This window comes from Bufo bufo, chromosome 6 (assembly GCF_905171765.1).
Source record: "Bufo bufo chromosome 6, aBufBuf1.1, whole genome shotgun sequence".
Lineage (NCBI taxonomy): Eukaryota > Metazoa > Chordata > Amphibia > Anura > Bufonidae > Bufo > Bufo bufo.
Window position 1 is genome coordinate 26,026,023 of NC_053394.1, and position 10,273 is coordinate 26,036,295.

Sequence of the window (10,273 nt, forward strand, 5' to 3'; positions counted from 1 at the left end):
CATCACCTGTATTATATAGTATAGAGGACCTGTCATCACCTGTATAGTATAGAGGACCTGTCATCCCCATGAATTATATAGTATAGAGGACCTGTCATCACCTGTATTATATAGTATAGAGGACCTGTCATCACCTGTATAGTATAGAGGACCTGTCATCACCTGTATTATATAGTATAGAGGACCTGTCATCACCTGTATTATATAGTATAGAGGACCTGTCATCACCTGTATAGTATAGAGGACCTGTCATCACCTGTATTATATAGTATAGAGGACCTGTCATCACCTGTATAGTATAGAGGACATGTCATCCCCTGTATTATATAGTATAGAGGACCTGTCATCACCTGTATAGTATAGAGGACCTGTCATCACCTGTATAGTATAGAGGACCTGTCATCCCCTGTATTATATAGTATAGAGGACCTGTCATCACCTGTATAGTATAGAGGACCTGTCATCACCTGTATAGTATAGAGGACCTGTCATCACCTGTATTATATAGTATAGAGGACCTGTCATCACCTGTATTATATAGTATAGAGGACCTGTCATCCCCTGTATTATATAGTATAGAGGACCTGTCATCACCTGTATTATATAGTATAGAGGACTCATCACCTGTATAGTATAGAGGACCTGTCATCACCTGTATTATATAGTATAGAGGACCTGTCATCCCCTGTATTATATAGTATAGAGGACCTGTCATCCCCTGTATTATATAGTATAGAGGACCTGTCATCCCCTGTATTATATAGTATAGAAGACCTGTCACCTGTATAGTATAGAGGACCTGTCATCACCTGTATAGTATAGAGGACCTGTCATCACCTGTATAGTATAGAGAACCTGTCATCACCTGTATAGTATAAAGGACCTGTCATCACCTGTATTATATAGTATAGAGGACCTGTCATCACCTGTATTATATAGTATAGAGGACCTGTCATCCCCTGTATTATATAGTATAGAGGACCTGTCATCACCTGTATTATATAGTATAGAGGACCTGTCATCACCTGTATAATATAGTATAGAGGACATGGCATCCCCTGTATTATATAGTATAGAGGACCTGTCATCACCTGTATAGTATAGTATAGAGGACCTGTCATCACCTGTATAGTATAGAGGACATGTCATCCCCTGTATTATATAGTATAGAGGACCTGTCATCACCTGTATAGTATAGAGGACCTGTCATCCCCTGTATTATATAGTATAGAGGACCTGTCATCACCTGTATTATATAGTATAGAGGACCTGTCATCACCTGTATAATATAGTATAGAGGACATGGCATCCCCTGTATTATATAGTATAGAGGACCTGTCATCCCCTGTATTATATAGTATAGAGGACCTGTCATCACCTGTATAGTATAAAGGACCTGTCATCACCTGTATTATATAGTATAGAGGACCTGTCATCACCTGTATAGTATAAAGGACCTGTCATCCCCTGTATTATATAGTATAGATATAGAGGACCTGTCATCACCTGTATAGTATAGAGGACCTGTCATCGCCTGTATAGTATAGAGGACCTGTCATCGCCTGTATAGTATAGAGGACCTGTCATCGCCTGTATAGTATAAAGGAGCTGTCATCACCTGTATAGTATAAAGGAGCTGTCATCACCTGTATTATATAGTATAGAGGACCTGTCATCACCTGTATTATATAGTATAGAGGACCTGTCATCACCTGTATTATATAGTATAGAGGACCTGTCATCACTTGTATTATATAGTATAGAGGACCTGTCATCACCTGTATAGTATAAAGGACCTGTCATCACCTGTATTATATAGTATAGAGGACCTGTCATCACCTGTATAGTATAAAGGACCTGTCATCACCTGTATAGTATAGTATAGAGGACCTGTCATCACCTGTATTATATAGTATAGAGGACCTGTCATCCCCTGTATAGTATAGATGACATGTCATCACTTGTATCATATAGGAGAGAGGACCTGTTATCACCTGTATAGTATAGAGGACCTGTCATCACCTGTATTATATAGTATAGAGGACCTGTCATCACCTGTATAGTATAAAGGACCTGTCATCACCTGTATTATATAGTATAGAGGACCTGTCATCACCTGTATAGTATAAAGGACCTGTCATCACCTGTATAGTATAGTATAGAGGACCTGTCATCACCTGTATTATATAGTATAGAGGACCTGTCATCACCTGTATAGTATAGAGGACCTGTCATCCCCTGTATTATATAGTATAGAGGACCTGTCATCCCCTGTATTATATAGTATAGAGGACCTGTCATCACCTGTATAGTATAGAGGACCTGTCATCACCTGTATAGTATAGAGGACATGTCATCCCCTGTATTATATAGTATAGAGGACCTGTCATCACCTGTATAGTATAGAGGACCTGTCATCCCCTGTATTATATAGTATAGAGGACCTGTCATCACCTGTATTATATAGTATAGAGGACTCATCACCTGTATAGTATAGAGGACCTGTCATCACCTGTATAGTATAGAGGACCTGTCATCACCTGTATAGTATAGAGGACCTGTCATCCCCTGTATTATATAGTATAGAGGACCTGTCATCACCTGTATAGTATAGAGGACCTGTCATCACCTGTATTATATAGTATAGAGGACCTGTCATCACCTGTATTATATAGTATAGAGGACCTGTCATCACCTGTATAGTATAAAGGACCTGTCACCTGTATTATATAGTATAGAGGACTCATCACTTGTATAGTATAGAGGACCTGTCATCACCTGTATAGTATAGAGGACCTGTCATCCCCTGTATAGTATAGAGGACCTGTCATCCCCTGTATAGTATAGAGGACCTGTCATCCCCTGTATAGTATAGAGGACCTGTCATCACCTGTATAGTATAGAGGACCTGTCATCACCTGTATAGTATAAAGGACCTGTCATCACCTGTATTATATAGTATAGAGGACCTGTCATCACCTGTATTATATAGTATAGAGGACATGGCATCCCCTGTATTATATAGTATAGAGGACCTGTCATCCCCTGTATTATATAGTATAGAGGACCTGTCATCACCTGTATAGTATAAAGGACCTGTCATCACCTGTATTATATAGTATAGAGGACCTGTCATCACCTGTATTATATAGTATAGAGGACATGGCATCCCCTGTATTATATAGTATAGAGGACATGGCATCCCCTGTATTATATAGTATAGAGGACCTGTCATCACCTGTATAGTATAAAGGACCTGTCATCACCTGTATAGTATAGAGGACCTGTCATCACCTGTATAGTATAGAGGACCTGTCATTGCCTGTATAGTATAGAGGACCTGTCATTGCCTGTATAGTATAGAGGACCTGTCATTGCCTGTATAGTATAGAGGACCTGTCATCGCCTGTATAGTATAGAGGACCTGTCATCGCCTGTATAGTATAGAGGACCTGTCATCGCCTGTATAGTATAGAGGACCTGTCATCCCCTGTATAGTATAGAGGACCTGTCATCCCCTGTATTATATAGTATAGAGGACCTGTCATCCCCTGTATTATATAGTATAGAGGACCTGTCATCCCCTGTATTATATAGTATAGAGGACCTGTCATCCCCTGTATTATATAGTATAGAGGACCTGTCATCCCCTGTATTATATAGTATAGAGGACCTGTCATCCCCTGTATAGTATAGAGCAGTGGTCCCCAACCTTTTTTACACCAAGGACCAGTTTCATGCAAGACAATTTTCCCAGGGACCGGGTGGGGGGGGGAAGGAAGGGGGCAGGGGTTCTGGGGCGGTGCTTATGGGGTGGGCGGGGTTTATGGGGGTGCTAGTCGGCGCTGACTGATTCACGCGCACGACAAAACACAAGGTGCATATTAAAATACATAACACTATAACGATTACTTTTATTATTTAAATGTGACTCCAAAAAAAACGTATTGCAACACAATTTGATACCATAAAAAAAAAAAAATACTCACACGTTAACCACATGTTGCATGGGGTTAACGTGTGATTATTTTTTAATTTTTACTTTTTGCAAAGTATTAATTGCCCATTATGTGAGGAGGTACTTGAGTCACTTACTATTAATGTGAAGCAAATAGAGGTCTAAATTGATAAAGCCTTGTGCCTCATATTAATAGTAACACCAGCGAGTACTTCCTGACATAATAGACATTGAGCAGCATGGGGTTAATGTGTAGGCTGGTGTTGGGTACTACAGTATGATAAGGTTACTGGCTATTAATGTGAGGCACATCTAAATTAATGAAACCAGGTGCCACATATTAATAGCAACCTCGTCAAGTACCCCGCTTAACATAATGGACAACATGGGGTTAATGGCATCAGGTACTTGCTGTTAATATGAGGCACATTGTTTTATCAATTTGGACATGCATGTGCCTCACATTAATAGTAAGAAAGCTCATTATGTGTACCTCATATTAATGGTTAACCCAATGTTGCCCATTATTTGATGATGTGCTTGGGGGCCACATACTTTTAATCTGAGGTACATGGGGTACAAATGTAATAGCACCATCTACATCAGATTAATAATAGGTGACCCCCATCTGTGGGACAGTGTGTGGGTACCTGTGCTTTCCAGATCACTAATGGCTGGGGACTGGTCTGAGAACACAAAAATCAGTAGGTGGAGGAGGAGGAGGAGGCTGCCGCTGCTGCCGTTCGCCAAGCACAAGCTGAGACGGTGCAGTGGTAAACCCTTCCCCGTCCCTCATCCTACTTTAATATTAGACACATTCATTGGTGGCAGTGGTGCGGAGCCTCATAGCCCGCTCATTGTATTGGGCTCTGCAGCGGCCGCGTTATGGTCTCCACTAATGTTGGCAAGATGAATGCGTCGGCCACGCATGCGCCTGGCATCTCCACTCCTCTGCGGCCCGGCAAACTATCTCCCAGGGCCCGGTCCTGGGCCACGGCCCGGCGGTTGGGGACCGCTGGTATAGAGGACCTGTCATCACCTGTATAGTATAAAGGACCTGTCATCCCCTGTATTATATAGTATAGAGGACATGTCATCACCTGTATAGTATAAAGGACCTGTCATCACCTGTATTATATAGTATAGAGGACATGTCATCACCTGTACTATATAGTATAGTGGACCTGTCATCACCTGTATAGTATAGAGGACATGTCATCACCTGTATAGTATAGAGGACATGTCATCACCTGTATAGTATAAAGGACCTGTCATCACCTGTATTATATAGTATAGAGGACCTGTCATCACCTGTATAGTATAGAGGACCTGTCATCACCTGTATAGTATAGAGGACCTGTCATCACCTGTATCATAAGAGAGAGAACCTGTCATCACCTGTATTATATAGTATAGAGGACCTGTCATCACCTGTATCATATAAGAGAGAGAACCTGTCATCACCTGTATTATATAGTATAGAGGACCTGTCATCACCTGTATTATATAGTATAGAGGACCTATCATCACCTGTATCATATAGTATAGAGGACCTGTCATCACCTGTATCATATAAGAGAGAGGACCTGTCATCACCTGTATTATATAGTATAGAGGACCTGTCATCACCTGTATTATATAGTATAGAGGACCTGTCATCACCTGTATTATATAGTATAAAGGACCTGTCATCACCTGTATTATATAGTATAGAGGACCTGTCATCACCTGTATTATATAGTATAGAGGACCTGTCATCACCTGTATCATATAAGAGAGAGGACCTGTCATCCCCTGTATTATATAGTATAGAGGACCTGTCATCACCTGTATTATATAGTATAGAGGACCTGTCATCACCTGTATTATATAGTATAGAGGACCTGTCATCCCCTGTATTATATAGTATAGAGGACCTGTCATCACCTGTATTATATAGTATAGAGGACCTGTCATCACCTGTATAGTATAGAGGACCTGTCATCACCTGTATCATATAAGAGAGAGAACCTGTCATCACCTGTATTATATAGTATAGAGGACCTGTCATCACCTGTATTATATAGTATAGAGGACCTGTCATCACCTGTATCATATAAGAGAGAGAACCTGTCATCACCTGTATTATATAGTATAGAGGACCTGTCATCACCTGTATTATATAGTATAGAGGACCTGTCATCACCTGTATTATATAGTATAGAGGACCTGTCATCACCTGTATCATATAGTATAGAGGACCTGTCATCACCTGTATTATATAGTATAGAGGACCTGTCATCACCTGTATCATATAGTATAGAGGACCTGTCATCACCTGTATTATATAGTATAGAGGACCTATCATCACCTGTATCATATAGTATAGAGGACCTGTCATCACCTGTATTATATAGTATAGAGGACCTGTCATCACCTGTATCATATAAGAGAGAGGACCTGTCATCACCTGTATTATATAGTATAGAGGACCTGTCATCACCTGTATTATATAGTATAGAGGACCTGTCATCACCTGTATTATATAGTATAAAGGACCTGTCATCACCTGTATTATATAGTATAGAGGACCTGTCATCCCCTGTATTATATAGTATAGAGGACCTGTCATCACCTGTATTATATAGTATAGAGGACCTGTCATCACCTGTGTTATATAGTATAGAGGACCTGTCATCACCTGTATAGTATAGAGGACCTATCATCCCCTGTATCATATAGTATAGAGGACCTGTCATCACCTGTATAGTATAGAGGACCTGTCATCCCCTGTATTATATAGTATAGAGGACCTGTCATCACCTGTATAGTATAGATGACATGTCATCCCCATGTATTATATAGTATAGAGGACCTGTCATCCCCTGTATTATATAGTATAGAGGACCTGTCATCCCCTGTATTATATAGTATAGAGGACCTGTCATCACCTGTATAGTATAGAGGACCTGTCATCCCCTGTATTATATAGTATAGAGGACCTGTCATCACCTGTATAGTATAGAGGACCTGTCATCACCTGTATTATATAGTATAGAGGACCTGTCATCACCTGTATAGTATAGAGACATGTCATCCCCATGTATTATATAATATAGAGGACCTGTCATCACCTGTATAGTATAGAGGACCTGTCATCCCCTGTATTATATAGTATAGAGGACCTGTCATCACCTGTATAGTATAGAGGACCTGTCATCCCCTGTATTATATAGTATAGAGGACCTGTCATCACCTGTATAGTATAGAGGACATGTCATCCCCTGTATTATATAGTATAGAGGACCTGTCATCACCTGTATTATATAGTATAGAGGACCTGTCATCACCTGTATAGTATAGAGGACCTGTCATCCCCTGTATTATATAGTATAGAGGACCTGTCATCACCTGTATAGTATAGAGGACCTGTCATCCCCTGTATTATATAGTATAGAGGACCTGTCATCACCTGTATTATATAGTATAGAGGACCTGTCATCACCTGTATAGTATAGAGGACCTGTCATCCCCTGTATTATATAGTATAGAGGACCTGTCATCACCTGTATAGTATAGAGGACATGTCATCCCCTGTATTATATAGTATAGAGGACCTGTCATCACCTGTATTATATAGTATAGAGGACCTGTCATCACCTGTATTATATAGTATAGAGGACCTGTCATCACCTGTATAGTATAGAGGACATGTCATCCCCTGTATTATATAGTATAGAGGACCTGTCATCACCTGTATTATATAGTATAGAGGACCTGTCATCACCTGTATAGTATAGAGGACCTGTCATCACCTGTATAGTATAGAGGACCTGTCATCACCTGTATTATATAGTATAGAGGACCTGTCATCACCTGTATTATATAGTATAGAGGACCTGTCATCACCTGTATAGTATAGAGGACCTGTCATCCCCATGTATTATATAGTATAGAGGACCTGTCATCCCCTGTATTATATAGTATAGAGGACCTGTCATCCCCTGTATTATATAGTATAGAGGACCTGTCATCACCTGTATAGTATAGAGGACCTGTCATCACCTGTATTATATAGTATAGAGGACCTGTCATCCCCTGTATAGTATAGAGGACCTGTCATCCCCTGTATTATATAGTATAGAGGACCTGTCATCACCTGTATAGTATAGAGGACATGTCATCCCCTGTATTATATAGTATAGAGGACCTGTCATCACCTGTATAGTATAGAGGACCTGTCATCACCTGTATAGTATAGAGGACCTGTCATCCCCTGTATTATATAGTATAGAGGACCTGTCATCACCTGTATAGTATAGAGGACCTGTCATCACCTGTATAGTATAGAGGACCTGTCATCACCTGTATTATATAGTATAGAGGACCTGTCATCACCTGTATTATATAGTATAGAGGACCTGTCATCCCCTGTATTATATAGTATAGAGGACCTGTCATCACCTGTATTATATAGTATAGAGGACTCATCACCTGTATAGTATAGAGGACCTGTCATCACCTGTATTATATAGTATAGAGGACCTGTCATCCCCTGTATTATATAGTATAGAGGACCTGTCATCCCCTGTATTATATAGTATAGAGGACCTGTCATCCCCTGTATTATATAGTATAGAAGACCTGTCACCTGTATAGTATAGAGGACCTGTCATCACCTGTATAGTATAGAGGACCTGTCATCACCTGTATTATATAGTATAGAGGACTCATCACCTGTATAGTATAGAGGACCTGTCATCACCTGTATAGTATAGAGGACCTGTCATCACCTGTATAGTATAGAGGACCTGTCATCACCTGTATAGTATAAAGGACCTGTCATCACCTGTATTATATAGTATAGAGGACCTGTCATCACCTGTATTATATAGTATAGAGGACCTGTCATCCCCTGTATTATATAGTATAGAGGACCTGTCATCACCTGTATTATATAGTATAGAGGACCTGTCATCACCTGTATAATATAGTATAGAGGACATGGCATCCCCTGTATTATATAGTATAGAGGACCTGTCATCACCTGTATAGTATAGTATAGAGGACCTGTCATCACCTGTATAGTATAGAGGACATGTCATCCCCTGTATTATATAGTATAGAGGACCTGTCATCCCCTGTATTATATAGTATAGAGGACCTGTCATCACCTGTATTATATAGTATAGAGGACCTGTCATCACCTGTATAATATAGTATAGAGGACATGGCATCCCCTGTATTATATAGTATAGAGGACCTGTCATCCCCTGTATTATATAGTATAGAGGACCTGTCATCACCTGTATAGTATAAAGGACCTGTCATCACCTGTATTATATAGTATAGAGGACCTGTCATCACCTGTATAGTATAAAGGACCTGTCATCACCTGTATTATATAGTATAGATATAGAGGACCTGTCATCACCTGTATAGTATAGAGGACCTGTCATCGCCTGTATAGTATAGAGGACCTGTCATCGCCTGTATAGTATAGAGGACCTGTCATCGCCTGTATAGTATAAAGGAGCTGTCATCACCTGTATAGTATAAAGGAGCTGTCATCACCTGTATTATATAGTATAGAGGACCTGTCATCACCTGTATTATATAGTATAGAGGACCTGTCATCACCTGTATTATATAGTATAGAGGACCTGTCATCACCTGTATTATATAGTATAGAGGACCTGTCATCACCTGTATAGTATAAAGGACCTGTCATCACCTGTATTATATAGTATAGAGGACCTGTCATCACCTGTATAGTATAAAGGACCTGTCATCACCTGTATAGTATAGTATAGAGGACCTGTCATCACCTGTATTATATAGTATAGAGGACCTGTCATCCCCTGTATAGTATAGATGACATGTCATCACTTGTATCATATAGGAGAGAGGACCTGTTATCACCTGTATAGTATAGAGGACCTGTCATCACCTGTATTATATAGTATAGAGGACCTGTCATCACCTGTATAGTATAAAGGACCTGTCATCACCTGTATTATATAGTATAGAGGACCTGTCATCACCTGTATAGTATAAAGGACCTGTGATCACCTGTATAGTATAGTATAGAGGACCTGTCATCACCTGTATAGTATAGAGGACATGTCATCCCCTGTATTATATAGTATAGAGGACCTGTCATCACCTGTATAGTATAGAGGACCTGTCATCCCCTGTATTATATAGTATAGAGGACCTGTCATCCCCTGTATTATATAGTATAGAGGACCTGTCATCCCCTGTATTATATAGTATAGAGGACCTGTCATCACCTGTTTAGTATAGAGGACCTGTCATCACCTGTATAGTATAGAG